This window comes from Lepidochelys kempii, chromosome 6 (genome assembly GCF_965140285.1).
Source record: "Lepidochelys kempii isolate rLepKem1 chromosome 6, rLepKem1.hap1, whole genome shotgun sequence".
Lineage (NCBI taxonomy): Eukaryota > Metazoa > Chordata > Testudines > Cheloniidae > Lepidochelys > Lepidochelys kempii.
The window spans coordinates 63,913,291-63,933,192 of record NC_136385.1 but is presented as its reverse complement, the minus strand read 5'-3'; the positions used below and the strand labels follow the sequence as shown (position 1 = coordinate 63,933,192).

The 19,902-nt window shown below is 40.1% G+C and overlaps 1 protein-coding gene across 7 annotated transcripts in view; it reads right to left on the bottom strand.

The window, feature by feature from the left end:
• Positions 1–19,902, bottom strand: part of PALS1 (protein associated with LIN7 1, MAGUK p55 family member) — a 136,522-nt gene that overhangs the window by 90,494 nt on the left and 26,126 nt on the right. Inside the window, exon 1 of one of the 7 annotated variants that reach the window (XM_073348380.1) lies at positions 18,048–18,854. The exons of the other annotated variants lie outside the window; for them this stretch is intronic. The gene's annotated coding sequence lies outside the window, so the exon portion shown is untranslated. Of the gene's footprint in view, positions 1–18,047; positions 18,855–19,902 lie in introns of those variants that run through there. 7 annotated transcript variants of the gene reach the window in all.

Here is a 19,902-nt window from a genome sequence, read left to right as displayed (position 1 = left end):
ATTTACTTTTTATCATTAAGAAAATCTGCACCTTTTAAGGCAAAATTATGGTGCAATTTATTAACATTCTGTGTAATATATAAAAGATAGCAGTTTTTTATAGATAGAATTTCAGCAACGTAAAGCAGGCTTTAATACTTAAATTTACACGAGGGATAGAAAGATTTGAGGTCTATTATAACAGGAGTTAAAGTATTTTTTTTACATGGTTTAAGCAAGATTTGTTTTATTCTTTTAGTGGTAAAAATGGTGTCCGATTTCCATTTTTATATATAAACAGATTTTTTGTGTGTGCTTTTTTTTAGTAACATGAATGAATCTGCCTCTCTTGCAGGATTTGCGGGATGTAAGGTTTTTGTGGGTGGGAGAGGAATAAAAATGCAAGAAACAATGCAGGAGCGGGTGGGAATGGGTATTGCAGGTTGGGACAGGACAAAAAAAAAGTCCCGAGCATGACTAATTTGTTCCTTTTAATTAGAATATCTTTGATATTGAACTGATTTTTTTTCTTGAATATCCAGTTAACTCAGTTTAAATGAGTAAATATCTCATGGAGCTTTTAGACATACCAAAAGGTTTTAACATTCTGCAGATCTTGAAAATTTTACTGAGAATGGACCTAAATTAAAACAAAGAAGGGTTAACTTGTAAGGAAAGGAAGAAAAGAATTAGGAGTGCTGCTGCGTTCCAAGAAGTGTTTGTATAAAGAGAAATTGAAGAATTGTAACAAACAGTGTAACAAATTTCACTAGTCTCCATGCAAACTGGAGACATTTCAAATCTCTGCAATGACTATGGCTAGATTGGATATTAGCTCGGTGCAAAAACTGAGGCCAACTGTGCAAGATGTATAGCAACAGGCACTCCCAGGATCACAGATCAGAATAGAATCCAGATTCCTCTGGAATGTTAGAGTTTAGTGGAAATCACTAAGCTGTCAAGATTTAAGAATCATGAACTACTTGATGTAAACAAAGCAAACAAAACTCCAAAATGCTTATCTGGAGGTTCAGTGATAGTAGCTAAAAAAGTGCAGGCAAAATGTTGTCAAGCCTTCACTGTCAACATGAAAAGACCCAAAGAGCCACAGTTTACTTCCCTATGGAAAAAACTGTAACCAAGACATTTAATATGGGAAGGATGGCCCCATTAAGACCTATCAAGCCATGGCTAGGTCATTTGGACGAATATGAAGCAATTTGTGGTTGTCACCTGTCTCCATGGGCTGTCTCTGTAGTGAAGATGGACAGAGGACACCTTTTAGTTACAGGCTAAATTTGGCTTGTGGATTTTGTGGATCCAGATCTATTTTACTGTAGATCTGGAAGCATAAGTTGCCTTATGAAACAGTTTTAATTAAAAGTTAATTTTATTTTGATCAAGTAATTTTCACTTTAATACCACACTATGCATCCATTTTGGTAATTGGTGTAACTTAACATAACTTACTTTTTATTAAATGAATTTTTTAAATAGAGGGCACTGTCAAAGACTGATAAAATGGCATGCCGTTTTTTCTTAACCTTAGTTCCCCAACGTGACAAAGACAATAGTTTGGCTAAGACATTTTCAGTGCCTTGAAGTAGTGATGGAAGATTTTTAATTACTATTAACAATTGTAACAATAGGATCTCATTTCCAGTTATGTATTTGTCAAGTATCCAAAATTATGACACCAGCACAGATCAGACACTCATCTAGAACACTGGGATGTTATTTCCTCCTCTCGTTACTCCCTCTTACAACTGCCTTTGGACAGCAGCTGAAACTCCTCATATCAGATTAGCATTCCATTTCCATTCTCTGGAGCTGGACTATTTGTTTCTATAGCAACAGCTTTGTCAGCTAGCATGAAATTCATGCAAAGAGTTGAGGAAAGAACTTGCATCATACAATCAGGAATGCCTTTCCTCAGTCTGCTCACTCAGCTGCCCCTGTTTTTTAGGCAATACTGGTTAGTCTTCTAAACTTGTTACATAGAAAATTAGACCATTACTCAAATGCAGAGCCATAAAACTCCTTTCTGCTACCTATCAAGCTCAGTTGGCAGATGGCTAAAGACTCCCAGTAAGCAGCAGTAATTATACAATACCAATAAAACCTCTAAAGAGCAAAAAGAAAGGAAGTACTTGTGGCACCTTAGAGACTAACAAATTTATTTGAGCATAAGCTTTCGTGAGCTACAGCTCACGTCATCAGATGCATTCAGTGGAAGTAGGCTGTAGCTCACGAAAGCTAATGCTCAAATAAATTTGTTAGTCTCTAAGGTGCCACAAGTACTCCTTTTCTTTTTGCAAATACAGACCAACACGGCTGCTACTCTGAAACCTCTAAAGAGCAGCGCTTAAACTATCTGCTCTACTTATGTCAATCATTTGAGACCACTTAAAGCCTGAATGATTCAAGTGAGTGAAATCAGTTTAAGAGATATGTAAGATACACAACAGTAGATTACTTTTAAGAATACACTTCAATTCCATTAAATTCAGCAATCCTTATTAGCATTTTTGAAAACCTGAAAAAACTGGATACTTTGGGGTTCCCCTCATAAAATAGAATAAAATTACAGCTCATTCACACAATAAGGCAAGACCACCACTAAGCTCTATATTCACTTTATATACAATCGGTCCTTACCATGATTTCTGTAAAGGATGGGACAAGCAATGGTATGCATTAAACTAGGAAATTGAACCTTCTCTGACAATTGTCAGCAATGGGTCCCCTTGAACTGATGTAGAGCAGGGTGGATAAAAATAAACGTTTTTTTTTTTAAATAGTTTTTTTATTTAAATCAGATTTTTTTGATAAAATGCTTTTTGAGCAAAACCTATCTAAAGATAATTTGACTTAAGATACATTATAGCTCAAAGATATCTCATCATGGAATAGGGATTATAAATTCTAATTCTATAGTATGAGACAATATAGTCATGTAATGTTTAAGAAAAGTTTTGTAAATAAATTCCAGTAGTTCATGGATTAGGGACCCAATCTTGTGGGGTTCCAGGGGCTTCTATATAGATTTAGGTTAATCTTTCTATCTACCCAATGGGACTCAGTGCTCAATCTAGAAGACACCATCAGAGATGCTTAGTTTTGCAGTTCTCAAACTGTGGATTTGTGTCTCCAAAGATAACATGCTTGTTAACAGCAAAAATGTTTTAAAATAAATAATATATAGAGGTGAGAAATAACAGACCACAACCCTATTGTCCCTCTGCAAATTTGTGTACACAGATTACCTTACCTCTCTCTAAAAGTGTGACGTTTCAAAAAGTTCAATGAATAGAAAGATTGTTGGGGGCGGAATAGATCTGGACAAGGAGAAGAAGTCTGGAGATAAATATGAGAAGGGAGAGACAGGCAGTAGAAACAAAAGTTGAAACTGTTTGAGCAGCATATTCTAGAAGTCTTGAGGTCGTTCTGAGTGTAGCCTTCCCTGATTTGATATCTACCATACCATTCTCTCACTAGAAGGGAAAACCCAGTATGGGAATATTTTAATGAAGTTCCTCTACCTGTGAAGAATATGTATTAAGGTTATACCAACCAACAAGAATGCACTTTTATGTAGAAATCCATGATTAAATCGAGTCTTCCTAACTACTAATTTAAATCAAATCCATCCTGATGTGGAGGTTAGTTTAAATGATATACAGATAAGACAAGACTGCTGTACACGATTACAGGAAGGACGAGCCTTAGCAATAACTTTCTATTGAAGCGTTGAATAGTTTTGTTCCAGTAACAGTAGTAACTAAACTGTTTTCAAACCTGGTTCAGGGGGAATAGCTGCTGATCATGTCAGCAAAGAACTCCCTCTCTAAATATTTTAAAAATAGATCTTAAAATCCTTAGACAAAATAAAAAAGGTGTGAGAGAAAGAGAATATCCTGACAGAATTTCAGTAGAGCTGCCTACCATTATAGCTTTAAAAGAAAGCTCTGCAATTTCTCAATAGTTATTGACAACATTCCTGAAGTTTAGCTTTTAAAATTCACCATTTTGATATTGAAAATAAAGACTTGTGTCCATGTAATTAAGGCAAATTAGGAATTTAACATTGTGCCTTTTGACCTCTGTTTGCATTTTATCATCCTCTGTTTCCACCAACTAAGTTCGTCCCTAGCTTAACCCCTTTAGTGTGGCTTCCACACCTCACTAACGATAATGCAGCTAGTGCTCATAAGAGCTAATCTCTGTATTAAGTGAACAAACAGTACAGCAGAGGGCAGTCTCCACAGTAATTAAAAGAAAGGGACTGGAAAGGACAAGAGATGGAGATGAACATGAAGGGCAAAGAAAAGTCTGTTCAGAGCAAAAGTTTTTATATTAACTAAAAGGAGCCCATATAAATGAACAATTATAAAGCTTATTAAGTGTCAGAAACCACCACCCACCCACCCCCTGCCATGTAGTTCATATATATTCATTACCTTGGGCTGCTTTGCTAGCTTGCACCATGGTACAGTAACAGGATGAAAATGTGTGCACATACAACTAAACATCTAGTTTCACCATTGAACTCTCTGCCATACCAGCCCCTTGCTCTACCATCAATATATTGTAGATTGCAGTGGAGAACAAGTGCCATTCTAACAATCCAAATTAAAAGAAAAATGCTCAACTGAATTTTCGCTTTTCCTTCATTCTTATAGCACATATCCCAATTTGGAAAGCCTCAGAGCAGAAGGGCACTATATAAACAGTAAAGAAATTCTTAGAATTCCCACTGGATGTTAACAGATCTCAGAGGAAAACTAGCAGCTTGAAAACAGTCAAGTTATTTTCTTATCACTTCACACAGATAGTTAAGACTTCAAATTTCATTGACTGAAAAGTAAACATGTCTGTTCCAGTTTCAAACTGTGGTTGCATTCTCTCGGAAAGATTAAAGTTAAATAGTGTTGCTGTTCTGGTTACCTAAAGGTATTTCTCTGCATTCTGCTTGTCCTGTTCTGGACTATTTTGTCAGGGTATTATTTTTATTCCCTTGTTTTTAATGTCTGACTCTCACTTATCTTATGTAAAGTTTTGTCCATTCATACAAACTATTTAAAATGTTGTCGGTACACCAAAGAGAGATTGTGAGTTGGAACTAAGACTACGCACATTTATTACAAGTTCAAATCAAAATATAATATGAATATCTAATTTGAAATCTAGAATTAATACAGAAGGGCACTAGTCTAGTCCTTGACTAGTATTGTTTACTGTTGAGTGCTGTGATACTGTGCACAAACAGGTTTTGTTCCTTCAAACTGGTAGATGAATCTGGTAAAACAGCTACATTTGGGCCATTTACTCATATCTACATCAAGTCTTGGGAATATGCTTTGCTGAATGTGTGTGCATGGGCTTATTTTAAAGTTTGTTATGGAAATCCACACTTCCACAAGACAGTAAGAACAGCATTTCCACTGAAAGCAATACAGCATATCCTGAATGAGAAGAGGCTTGGTGTTTTGTTAACTATATTAATCATCATTTGTTGTGGATATGATGCAATTTAAGTGTAATATTAGAGATTACCACTAACATACAACACTTCTTCTCATTCAATGCCTGTGTAAAACTGACTAGAAGATTGAGGGAAGTCAAGGCACTGAAAACCTGTAAATGGTGGTTGCTGTTATCTGGTGAGTCTGGCATCCATATCTTTAAAGGCAGCTTCAGGAATATAAATCCGATTTTCCTGCAGCTTTGCCTCCAAAGACCCTGACGTGTTTACTACTTCAAATCTGCCAGCCCGTATGAGGAAGAGACAAAAAGAGCTAATGTTTTATTTAACTGCTGCAAGTTTCAGCAGCTTTTAACAATAATCCTTGAAAGACATTTGACTCATAATGAAAAGGAGTACTTGTGGCACCTTAGACTAACAAATTTGAGCATAAGCTTTCACTTCATCGGATGCATGTAGCTCACGAAAGCTTATGCTCAAATAAATTTGTTAGTCTCTAAGGTGCCACAAGTACTCCTTTTCTTTTTGTGGATACAGACTAACGCGGCTGCTACTCAAACTTGACTCACAATGGTTATTAGGTAAATCATGAAACACTATCATGCCCTGATCAAACTGAAAATGCCCCTAACTTGGAATACATCTCCCGACTTAGTTTCTGCAGTATGTTCTAAAGGTGTGACAGCCAAGTGATCCATGTTTTTTATCCTTATTTTCAGTGCTCTGGCCTAGCTAATAATTACACCTGTCTCCATATAACTCAGTTTTCCTCAAAAGTCATGAGCAAAGCTTTCAAATTGCCACTGTCTTTTGGGACTTAAATAATAAAATTTGAAGATACCTTTCAGAATGGATTAAAACTCTTTAAAGCCATAAATCTTTGAAATCCAAAATAGAAAACTCAAGGTTGCATGATTTACCCCTGGGGGAATTCTGTGCCACTGCATGCACTCAGAAAACATGTAATGTCCCCTCCGCCCAAGATTTCACTGCAGAAAGTGACAGGGAAGCCATGAGGTTGGGGGGGGGGGGGGGGGGAGAGACATGACCCAGACTGGAGATGCCCATGGGGATAGTTGGTGGAGGGGTGGCACTGACCTCCCAAACAGAGGCAAGGTGGGGGGTACAGAGGGTCACATGCCACTGTCCCCCCCTCCCCATTTCTGCAAGCACAGAGCTGCCCAGATGAAGGAGGATGCCGCTTGGCTCTGCCGTTGCTGATTCTGCAACTGGACACTGCCTACTGGGTCCTAGTGCCAGTTGTGCTCCCCTTCTGTGTGCTGGGAGCCATCCTGTTTTCTGTGTAACAGTGACTGCCCATGGTGGGGTACGGCATATGGCGAGGGGGATGGAGAGGAGGAGGAAATGGGAGAAGGAGCGTGGGGTGGGAGGAAGAGGCAGTGGGGAAGGGAAGGGAGAAAGTGAATCGGGGGGAGAGTGGGAGCTTGGCTGCAGCTGGGACTCCCCTGTTAAGCCGTCCCATCAAGCACCCACCCCAACGAGCCCCACCTCCCCTGCACCTGGACCACCCCAACGAGCCCCCTCGCATCCAGAACCCCGAGACCCTGTGCATCCAGATCTCTCACTTAGCTGTCCACACTCAGATTGCCCCACACAGAACCCTGTAACCCCACTCCTGGCTCCTCCCACACTAAGCTCCTCTACACTTGGATCCCACTGGGTTAAGCCTGCCCGCCCACACCTGGTGCTCCTGGCGCAGAGGGGCGGGGCTGCAGGGTGATCTCCCACCTCTGTGCAACCAGTGGCCTGTGCTCCCACTGCCATGCTGGTACCTCTACATTTATTTATTAATAAAATTTGCAGAATTTTAAAATATGTGCAGAATTTTTATTTTTTGGCACAGAATTCCCTTAGGAGTAATGGTTGGTATAGTACACAAAATGTGAGTATCTTGTCTAAACATGGCCTTAAATACTTTATACAGACCATATTCACTTCTGCACCATCTACATTCTAACCAGAACTTTATTTAAGCTCTTTTGTTTTGATGCCCACAACTATTATTTCCTGTAAAATACCATCAATTCCAAGTCTACTATGTCACAGATATAAGTTTTCCCTCCTGCACAAATCTGATATAAACTGAGGACTTGTCTACACTTACAACACTGCACTGGTGCAGCTGTGCTGCTGTACAGCTTAGTGAAGATGCTACCTACTGTGATGGGAGAGCTTCTTCCATCAGCATAGGTACTCCACCTTTCCAACGGGTGGTAGCTATGTTGATGGGAGAAGCCGCCTTGTTGACACAGCGCCATCTACATAGAGGATTAGGTTGGTGTAATTACGTTGCTATGGGGTGTAGATTTTCCACACTCCTGAGCGACAGTTATACTGACATAAGTTGGTAGTATATTCCAAGCCTGGACTTTAGCTCTAGTACAGATCTGCAAGTGGATGCATCAACAAGTAAAAAAATCACAAATCTAACTTTAAAGTCTTTCATTTCATGGATATAAATAGATTCTGATCCACGATTAATGCTATCTTGTAAATTCCAGAGTATTTTAGAATTTTTATAAGTGAAATGTTTAGCTACTGCACAAATAGCACTAACGTGGCAAACATTTGGATCTCCCCAGGTTCCATTTTGTGGAACTATCGAGTGCTAGAAGCTTCTTTTAAATGAAAGAGGGAGATTCTGTGCTGCATCTTACATCCAAGAGTTCTGAAGGCCCTTAAGAATAAGGTTGTTGAGTAGTGATCAGAAATGTGCACTCATGAAAATCCAGGTGGATTGACTTAAATCAAAATTATTTACGTTACCAATTTTAAGCATGATTTATTATCAGCAAGCAGGAAACTATGATTGAAATAATTAATCTTGTTTTGCATTTCTACTTTTTATTTTCCAAAAGATTTATTTTCTCACTGATTGGGATAACCATTAAAACAAGCTGATTCACAAATAAATGTAGCCTCTACACTAAATTTGGTACTTTTCCTAACCAGGAGGATACACTATCTATAAAAAATTATTTAAGCTATTTGCACAAAATCATCATTTTGAAGTCTTTTTTTGTTAGATAAGTAAAAACCATCTTAAATGTATTGGATACGCAAGAAGAAAAGTAAGTTTATCAAAACAGGTTTTGAATTTAAAAACTGATTTATCAAATAAAGGAAGTACATTAACTGTAGTTAGTGAATTGACAAATTATTTCTGGTCACCAGGGGATGATTTTCAAAGAATTTAGTTGCTGAAAGATGTAGACAGATACCTAGAGGGATTTTTAAAAGTACCTAAAGATGCAGATAAGTGCCTTCTTAAGTGCCTAAAACACCTTTAAAAAAAACTGGCTCATGTCCTTCATGTTTTTTCAACTAATAGCTCTCTTCCCCATCTACTTTTTATTGATTTAAAAAAAGGAAAACAAGGTTTCTTGCTTTTTCAACTTCCAGTTTCACAACTCTGAATGATCTAATCCAAGCGAAGAAAATATTTTCTCTGCATCTGATACACTGAAACCAAAAGTAATAAAGACAAAAGCTTTTCTGGGCAACAGAAATGGAAAGTACTTACATTTGGACAAATGTAAAATACCAGCACTTGCTCTACTGTAATGACTGAAAATAAACACTTAAGTAAGCTTGAGATAACCTCTAAAGTTAAAGTATTCCCCGATTCCACATATCCAATTAAAAAGCATCACAAACACATCCAAATTTGAGGAGTGCTCATTAATGCCGCTTTTTTAAAAATTTAAATGATTAAGATATTATAATAAATTTAGTCCTCAACACAGTTTGTCATGATTTCAAATTTAGTTTTAAAACTTTTTAAAAAAAGAAAAATGTATATAATTTAAATACAAAAATCAAACTTAAAAACACATTGATTTTTTTTAAAGCAACTTTTATTCACCCTGATTAAAATAAACTAATATACAGGAGGTTATCAAGTGCTGTACCTACAATTCTGGGAAGGCACTAGGGCAACCAGAGAATTACAGACTAGTAAACTTTCATTCTGTACCTATTAAATTTATTGAAACAATAATCAGAATACAAAAGATCTAGAAGATCATGATATGACAGGGTCTGACTAACATAGCTCATCTCTAGGAAAATATTAGCATATGAGAATGCCTCTAGATAACCATGACAGCAAGGAACAGAGTCAAAATACCTACAATTAATACTGTGGCTTCTGAAGAAAAAGATACATATTATTATACAACCAATGTTTTACATCATCAGACATATGGACAAAAACTAGAAAATTAAATGTTTATTAACTATACATCCCCATATCCTCCTTTAGTGCATCCTCATGCTTTTGTCCAGTAGGTTTAGGCCAAGAGAAAATATTCTACTAGATGGTTTATCATTATTTAGTATAGAGGGAATTTTATAGGTTTAGACACAAGCTAAACCAGGACTGGCAACATTCCCATTATATTTGTATTTCCAGCTTCATAACTAAGCTAAGCTATATGGTTAAAAAAGCAGACAGAAACCCAACTTACAAAGATATTATCCTTCCAAATATCCAAACAGGAAGACATTATGGGACACATTTTACATCCAATTTTGAACAATGCTCTATACTAGGGATAGTGAACAGGCGGACTGCATGCCAAATCCGGACCACTAGACTCTTTTGAACGGACCCCAAAATCTTTTTATTTACTTATCATCATCATCAACACTTTCTCTGGCATCTGGACATTGACTATACCTTGACTAAGAAATTTGAACCTTTACAAAAAATAATTGATTACCCCAGCTCTATACAAGGATTAGCTGCTTCTGATGTCAAGACAGAAGAACAGTCAGAGGCTTGTGTCTATGCTAGTACTCGTTCTATGACAATATATAATACTATATATGGATATCTTATTCCAGTCAGTTGGATATCTAAAACTGAGCTCAACAGATAAGTGCTGGAGAAACTGGGCAAGTAAAATCTCTAGAACATATTGAATAGCATTTCCCAAAAATAATGGGATAAAATTAAGGTGGTTCAATAGCTCACCAATATGAAGGTTATACTGCAACCTGAAGAAATTTTGCAACTATGTAACCAAAAATTAGAAGGGCAAAAAAAAGTATGTATTTTTAACCACAAAGTATATAGCTGTAAATGTATGGAAGAGCCCAATGACTCATCTTATAATCAACTGCTGGAGATGGAAGAAGAGTAACTTATGCTTTTAAAGACGACAAAATATTTTTAAGTACAGATGTATTTTTTTGGACTACCTGTCCAAACATTCTTACCAGAAAGTTGCACAGAAGAGACATCCAGAACAAGAGAAGAAGTCTGATGAATAGCTATTTATACTTCATCAGGTTTCTTGGAACACTTTTAATGGTTCTGAACTAGCATACATTGATTCTACTGACCTATTGAACATTGTAAAAAATTAAGGAGTACTGTGACTGCCTCAGAACTCAACATGTGCTACTACATTGTTTCATGGTCTCTGTGTATATAATGTCTTCATCGGATGCATACTGTGGAAACTGCAGAAGTGAGCTGTAGCTCACGAAAGCTTATGCTCAAATAAATTGGTGAGTCTCTAAGGTGCCACAAGTACTCCTTTTCTATGTGCTACTACTGCTGCTTTGGAGGTGGTAGGAGCACAGCCTAAGAATATTCAGTTATTTTGGCATGCTGCCAAAATTTTCCTGAGAAATGCAAGTAACAGAAGGGAAATAGTGATTGTCCAAAGCTTCTCTCAGCAAAAACCAAACAGCATTTCATGGAACAAAGAAAGGGCATGTCTGCATCCTGAGGGCTTTCATTCCAAGTTTAAAAGTCCTGCTGCAAACAATGGAGATGTTAGAGTTTCTCCCACCCTCCCTTCCCAGCAAAAAAAAAAAAAAAAAAGTTTGCATGACTTTTATAATGCAAAACATTAGGCAATCTAAGCATAGGGGTTTAATTACTTCCCTATAATAGAAATTGGTCCAATAAAAAGTATTATCTTACCCACCTTATCTTCCCTATAATAAAGGAGGCCTGAAAGTCATCACATAATCCATTCAAACCAATTTTTTTTTCCTCCCTGGGAAATGAATGACCAACTACATCTTTAGCCTACAGACACTCATTAAGATACAAATCAAAAACAAAACAAGGAAAATATCTACCTGCTTCATAGACTCAAAAAACCCTTTAACACAATCTGGCCCTGAGAATTGGACCTTAAAAATTTGCTGCAAAACAGAAGTGGTGGAATACAGGGTTGGCAATTTCTTGGGAAAAACTAGTTTAGGACAGGGCATTGGTAAATACTGGATTAAACTGGGAAAAAAATAATTGCATCAGGATCCAGCAAGTTCAGCAAGCATAGAACAAATCTTTACAAAAAAAACTTTGGAAGCCGCCATTCAAAACTCAGGAATAGGCTTGGTCTATCCACTACACTAAAGATGGTTTTCTGCTACAAACTGCTGCATGGCCAATTGAACCTGGATTGGTAGTCTGCAACCCCACATGCTTCTGACTGCTTAATGCTCCAAGCCCACAACTCAGGCATTATTGTTGTTTTCACATAATCAAATGCTTTCAACTTTTGTTTATATAATATTGAAAACTGAAACGTGTCATGACATGTATAACTTTCTTGGAGAAAATACTGCATACAGACACGCTGATGTTCATTATTACAATTACATATATTGATATTACGCCCACTGCAGTTTTACTTCTTATTTGTACAGTGCTAAAAAAAATCTACTGCCTTATGTAACTATGTAACTAAAATTAAGTGTAATGTAGTGTGCATTAATGAAGCAGTTTTTAAAATAAAAAATGCCTAAAACTGGGACTAATTAGTTTTTCCTGGGATGGTTAAAACCATTATTTTTTTACCTCGTAAAAACTACCTCTGGTAAATACCATGCCATCACTGATGGAAAACCAGCTCCATTAAACCCCTGCACAGATCCATCAAATGCAGGATTAAAAAAAGCACACCATAGACCTTCAAGCAAGACAGGGAGCAAACCAGGGATGTAACCTTAGCCCAAACTTCAACATTTACATCAATTACCTACCAATTGTACAGGAACAATTCCCAAACCAATGACTCCCCAAAAATGACAAAAATAATGTGTGCCGTCTGCTGATTTAGTCATACTATCACCTATATAAGATCACCAAAGAAATATACACCTTCTAGAAACTTACTCTCTGAGTAAGACAGTTTAATTCTAGGTTTCAGAGTAACAGCCGTGTTAGTCTGTATTCGCAAAAAGAAAAGGAGTACTTGTGGCACCTTAGAGACTAACCAATTTATTTGAGCATGAGCTTTCGTGAGCTACAGCTCACTTCATCGGATGCTGTAGCTCACGAAAGCTCATGCTCAAATAAATTGGTTAGTCTCTAAGGTGCCACAAGTACTCCTTTTCTGTTAGTTTAATTCTACTTACTCTGCTACATGGGAGTAAAGTCTGGGGCCTAACTTCAACTAATTACACTGATAAGAATAAAACCCTGATAGAAACCCTATATATTCAGGTCTGCAAACAAAATACCCCATGTGCAGAAGGAACTCCAGCAACAATGACTCCTGAGCAGAAGACCTGGGCTAATTCCCTTTGCTAATCAACATACAGCAAGAAACATTAAACTTCTAGTGTCATCTCCTCCAAAGCAGCAAATATTATTTCCACTGCAAAGCACTAGAAGATCAAAAACAAACCAAATGAGATCATCCACTTTTATATCATTGTTCATCAGGCATAAATTTTTTTTACTTGCAGTTCAGTGGAACATACAACCCCGCTCAAAGCCAAAAAATGGTCAAGATGCTAGACCCAGCACCAAAAACATCAATACAGAAGTCACTGGGAAGAGGAAGTTAAAAAAAAAAAAAAAAAAAAAGCAAATAAGCTAAACTGCTGCAGATCCTTACACAGGACTCAATACAATGAGATATACAAATTAGGCAGACTCTCACCAAATACAGAACCAGTGAACAGAAACTAGAAGCTGAGAGGCACAAAGCAGCAGTCTACACAAAGGCTATGTCTACACTTACCCTGCTACAGTGGCAGCGCTGCACCTGCACCACTGCAGACACTCACTAGAGCAAATGGAAGGGTTCTCCCGTCACTGTAGTTAATCCACCTCCGTAAGAAGCAGTAACTAGGGCAGTGGTCACCAACCGTTCAATCCCAGTTGATCGCGATGTCTAGCAGTCCAGTGTGGCGGCCACTAAGGCAGACCCCCTGCCTACTCCAACTCTATGCCGCCCCCAGAAGCAGCCGGAGCAGTCCTGCGACCGGGAGTCTCCCTCTGCATGCTGTTCCTGCCTGCAAGCACTGTCCCTGCAGCTCCCATTGGCTGGGAGAGCTGCGGGGGCGATGCTTGCAGAGAGGGGCAGCATGAAGGGCTGCAGGGGCGCATTGGCCCCTTTCAGGACCAGCGTTGGGCCAGGGTAGGCAGGGAGCCTGCCTTAGCCTCGCTGCACCCGCCGCCAACTGGGAGCTGCTGGAGGATGTGCTGCCGAACAAGAGGCTGCACCCCAACCCCCATCCTTAAACTCCCTCCCTTAGCCAGCACCCCATACACCCTCCTACACCCCAAACCTCCTCCTGCATCCCAAATCCCTAGCCCTGAGCCCCCTCACAGAGCCAGCACCCCATATCCCCTCCTGCACCTGGAAACCCCTCCTGCACCCCAATCTCCAGCCCTGACCCCCTTCCCAGAGCCAGCATCCCCAACACTCTGCCCCAGCCTAGAGCCCCCTCCCAGAGCCCACACCCTGCACCCCAACACACTGACCCAGTCAGAGCCTCCTCCAGGACCCAAACTCCCTCCTAGAGCTTGCACTCCTCACCACCTCCTGCACCCCAACCCCCTGCTCCAGGCTCAGCCCAGAGCCACCTCTCACACTGCAAACCCCTCGGCCCCAGCCCATACCCCACCCCCTTGCCCCAGCCCGGTGAAAGTGACTGAGGGTGGGGAGAGTGAACGACGGAGAGGGGGAGCAATAGAGTGAGTGGAGTGGAGCTTTGGGGAAGGGGCAGGGCAGATCCTGGGTTTCCCTAAGATTTAAAAAGTCATCTTGGGCGTAAAATGTTTGGAGGCCACTGTGCTAGGGTGATGGAAAAATTCTTCTGTCAACCTAGCACTGGCTTCATTGCGGGTTAGGCTAGTTTAACCACTTTTCCTGGGGCGTGGTTTTTTTCATACCCCTGAGCAACATCGCTGGGTTGACCTAACTTTTTAGTGTAGACCTGGCCAAGAGAGGACTCTCTGATCAGCCAGTATAACAGAGACACTTCCTACTCCAGTTTCCAAAAAAAGGAGGAAGAGGAATATTTCCTCAAATTATCAGGAATCACAGAAGATAACTCCTTAGACAGTGATAATAGAAAAAATATGATTTAACCAAGTCTTTTCCCTACACTTTAGCAAGGCTCTTGTAGCTTATACTAATTAAATTTTAGTGATTTAAAGTTGGAAGTTTTAAATATTGCTCGATTTTTGTTATAAAAATTTAAGTCCTTTTCTCACAGATCCTATGATGGCTGGAGAACCAATGAAATGAACATCACTATAAAGAGCAAAAGGGATTTTTAGCCAGACTGCTTAAAACTTGTTAACAATATTTAATTTCAATGAATAACTGGGCAAAAAGTAAAAAACCTTAAATTAATGAATGAAAAACTAATATACAATTTCTGGAACTCTTGACATGTTCTGCAGAAAGATCAAAATATTCCTCAATAGGTCTAAAAACAAGAAAAAAAATCCCTTCTCCACGAATAAGTAATGGAAACCCAAAAGACCTGCTTGTGGGGATACTGAAACTCTGATCCTTGTACCTTCTGCCTCATGTAAGAATGGCAGAGGTCTTATATGTTCCCCAACAGATTTTCAAGTACGAACTATATTCACCCATCTAAAACATGCAACAGTCCAACTGGCACTAAAGAAACTTTATTCCAGCAACTTTATAAGCCACAACATAGCTTCCAACTCTTTCCTCTCATCAAGCTGATTGAAAACCTAGCTAAAAATAGTCTTCAATGCCACCTCTCTGGTGGATTCCCGAGACAGTATTGGTCACTCTGATGGATGACTTCTTTTTTGTAGAAGAAAATGTCCATATTTATCTGGCTGAACCCCATTGTTGCTCTTAATGCTATTGGCCAAACTCTGTCCCACCTACTGGAGGCAGCAGAGGTGAATGGAAATGCCTGCAAACAGTGAGATCTTTCTTCCTAGACCAAACCTAAATGGGTTTATTAGAAGTAACTGCAACTATGAATTTTTATCCTCTATTCTTGGCTACTGCAACTGTCTATATCTAGGAATGAAATCATATACACCTCTATCCTGATATAATGCGGTTCACGGGAGCCAAAAAATCTTACCGTGTTATAGGTGAAACCACATTATATCAAACTTGCTTTGTCCTCGGGAATTTCCATTATTAATACAGTATTTGACACAAGTTTTATTCTTGGTATTGTTTTAGAAAGGGCGCATCTGATGTTGTCCTTCACATCAAGTCCGGGGTCGGGGCTCGCAGCCCAGCGCACCGGGGTCAGAGCTCGCAGCCACGTGCCCCTGTTGGGGCTCACAGCCCAGAGCAGGGGTCGGGGTCAGGGCTCAGAGCTGCACGCTGGGGCTCAGGCTCGTAGTCCCGCAACTCCACAGAGGGGTCGGGGCTTGCAGTCATGCGTCGCGGTCGGGTCTCACAGCCCCGTGCAGGGGTCGGGACTTGCAACTTGCAGCCGTACGCTGGGGTTGGGGCTCGCGACCCCCACAGAACAAGTCACAACCCCCCCAGTTTGAAAACCAATGTTGTAGACGAGACAGAAAACCATTTTTGCTTTACCGCGTTATATCCAAATGCGTGTTATATCAGGGTAGAGGTGTATCTTGAGAACGCTCCAGTTGGTTCAGAATGCAGCACTCCTCCTGCTCAACACAGGTTACTCAAATACCCCAACTCTTTGGACTCACTCCTCAGTGAGCGCAGAGTCCAGTTTAAGGTTGTTGTTCCAACTGTCAAAGCCTTGTATGGTCCTAACCATCAGAGACTCTTTTCACAACCATACCAGCTACCTACTTTCCACTACAATGTCAACCAATAGTGGGGAGACTTGTGACTGCAAGAGAAAGAATCAGGAGTACAGAACTCACTGACAGGGAAAATAAAAATGACTGACTAACCAACCCTTATCAATTTCTGTAAAAGTGCAAAACTCACTTCTTCAGTCAAGTTTTCTTCTCAAGAGTACCCCTATTCCAACATATCTAATTAAAAAAAACCTCAACAAATCTGCCTTTTGCCAGAAGGGAAGGAAGAAATTGGTAAGAAAGGTACGAGGTACTCAGAAGCCAGTCCTGCTTCTTGAGAGAAAGCTGGCATCATTGATCAAATTCAATGAAGTTGGAACTGAAAGAATGGGAGATAACTATGGCTGTGTCTATATTACAGCCAATGTCTACATAACTTACGTTGCTCAGGGGTGTGAATAAACCACCCCCTTGAGTGACATAAGTGCTGACATAAGTGCTCATGTGCACAGCTTCTGCCATTTGCAGAAGTGATTTTATTATGCCAATGGGAGAGTTCTTTCCCAACAGCATAGTGTGTCTTCACCAGACGTGCTGAAGCAGCAGCCCTGTACGTGTAGACATGTCCTATGTCACCTAATTATACCATAGAGGCCTATCCTGCCCCTCCAGTAACAGCATGCGATAGATTTGAACCGCTCTTTTTTGTATTTTTCATTACATATAATGAGACAGGGAAAAATTTCTTGAATTGGTGAATGTAGGATAAATTTGCATTTTAATAGCTCAGTGAAGTAAACAGGATAGATATTTATACCAAGCAGAGGTAATCATAACAATTTCAAAAACTGTTTTACTGAGCAACACTTCGAACAAGACTCGTGTATATATACACATATATACACACACACACTTCAAAAAGAAATACCTAACGTAGGAATAAGTTTGTACAAGTCCCACATGACAGGGATACTAGATGTAAACAAGTTTATTTTCATTAAACAAATGTTTAAATCTCAATGTTTCCTTAAACAGAACAGTTTCTTTCTTTCTACAACTTCCACCAATACTTTAAACTCAATCCCACATATTTCAGAGTTGGGAAGGGAGAATTCCAAAAATAAACCTTATGACATAAACCTAAAACAATGTCACCATAAGGCAACACCCACTTGAGGTAGGAGTACCTTCATTAATCATCTTTTTAGTTTCATGCCGAAAGAATCAACATAGTACTGTAGAAGTTTAAGCCTCATAAGAACACAATGATGCTATCCATTTGAAGATAAACAGCTATTAAATTCAAAAACCTTAGAGCCAGAATTCCTTCATTACGCTAATCTAATAATATAAGCTGGATATCTGGCAGTTGTATGTTGGGTTACTGAGTAATGCCTTCAGTAAATGGGGCTTTAACAAGTTTTACTACATTAATCCTTTGAATGAAAAGGGCCAAAGAACTCTGGACATGTCTCCTTTAAAAAAAGTTAATTTTATGTGTGTCTACAGCTCTGGATAGATGTATTTTTATATACCAAAGCCAAAAGGGGGGGGGGGGGATTATTTACTTACCTTGTAATCCTGCTTCTTTGAAGGCATCATTTTACTGGATTCTCCCTGCTTGGGTCTCACATCTCCAGCATTAATCATGCAGACTGATGTGCTTTGCACTAGAATTGAGGCCCAAGAGTGGAAATGTTATGACTGTTCAGTGTTGTCATTTTATATTAGTTGTCCTGCATTATGTTATGGATAGTACCAAAATATTCTATTAAACTGTAGCATGCTGTCCCCTGGAAGCTTGATTAGAACATTTACATCCTATGAAGCTATTTCAATGAATGGAAATTTGTAATATTAACCAAATATCCTGTGGCTCTACACATTTGCAATCCTGGTAAATATTGCTGTGGACACAGCAAAGGGTCCATATATTGTCTAATAATTTTAATGAAAAGAAAGCCACATGAGCGCCAAGCCAATTATCGTCTATTTGTATTTGTGCATTTGGTTTTTCTTCCCTAAGACTAGCACCTTATATTTGTCTTTGTTGAATTTCACTGTTGTCACCTATAGTCCAGTTCTCCAGTTTATCAAGATCCCTCTGAACTTTAGCTCTATCCTTCAAAGTGCTGGCAGGCCTCTCCCCCCAGGTTTGTGTCATCTGCAAATTTGATGAGTATGTGCTCTATTCCTACATCCAGGTCATTAAAGATGTTAACACCTGACCAAGAACAGATTCCTGTGGAACCTCACTTGAGACCGCCCCTCCAATCAGACATCATTTCATTAATAATTACTCTTTGTTTGTGACAGGTTTCAGAGTAACAGCCGTGTTAGTCTGTATTCGCAAAAAGAAAAGGAGTACTTGTGGCACCTTAGCTGTAGCTCACGAAAGCTCATGCTCAAATAAATTGGTTAGTCTCTAAGGTGCCACAAGTACTCCTTTTCTCTTTGTTTGTGGTTGTTTAACCAATTATGTATCCACTTAATGACAGTTCTGTTGAGTCTGCATTTCTCCAGGTTACTCATCAAAATGTCATGTGGGACTGTGTCAAAAGCCTTGCTGAAGTCCAGGTATATTATGTCCACCACATTCTTCTTATCCACCAAACAAGATCCCTGTCAAAGAAGGAAATCAAGCTGGTTTGACATGGATTTGTTTTTGGTAAACCCATGCTGGCTGCTAGTGATTACTCCTTCACGTTCCAGGTATTTGCAAATTGAATGTTTTATACATTGCTCTCGTACAGAGGTGGGCAAACTACAGCCAGCGGGACCTGCCCGGCTCCTGAGCTCCTGGCCCGCAAGACTAGGCCCTGGCCCCTCCCCTGTTGGGCCCCTCCCCCGCAGCCTCAGCTCACTGAGCCACTGGCGCAATGCTCTGGGCAGCGGGGCTGGGTGCTCCTGGGACAGCGCAGCTGCAGAGCCCAGCCTGAGCCGGTGCTCTGTGTTGCGCGGTGGCACGGCTATAGCACCGCCAGCCACCTGTTCGCCAGGCAGCGCAGTAAAGGGGCGGGGGGGTTGGATAGAGGGCAGGGAAGTTCGGGGGTGGTGGTGGTGTTCGGGGGCAGGAGTGTGGATAGGGGTCGGTGTGGTAAGAGGGCAGGGAACCGGGGGGTTGAATGGGGGTAGGGGTCCTGTGGGGGGGCAGTCAGGAAGAAGGGGGGGTTGGATGGAGTGGTGAGGGGCAGGGGTTCCAGGGGCAGTCAGGGAGAAGGGGTGGTTGATGGGGCAGGGGGGAGTCAGGAATGAGAGGAGGGGTTAGATGGGGCAGTGGAGGATCCAGGGTGGTCAGGGGACAGGGAGAAGGGGGGTCAGATAGGGGTCAGGGGCTGGGCCACGCCTGGCTGTTGGGGAGGCACAGCTTCCCCTAACTGGCCCTCCATACAATTTTGGAAACCTGATGTGGCCCTCAGGCCAAAAA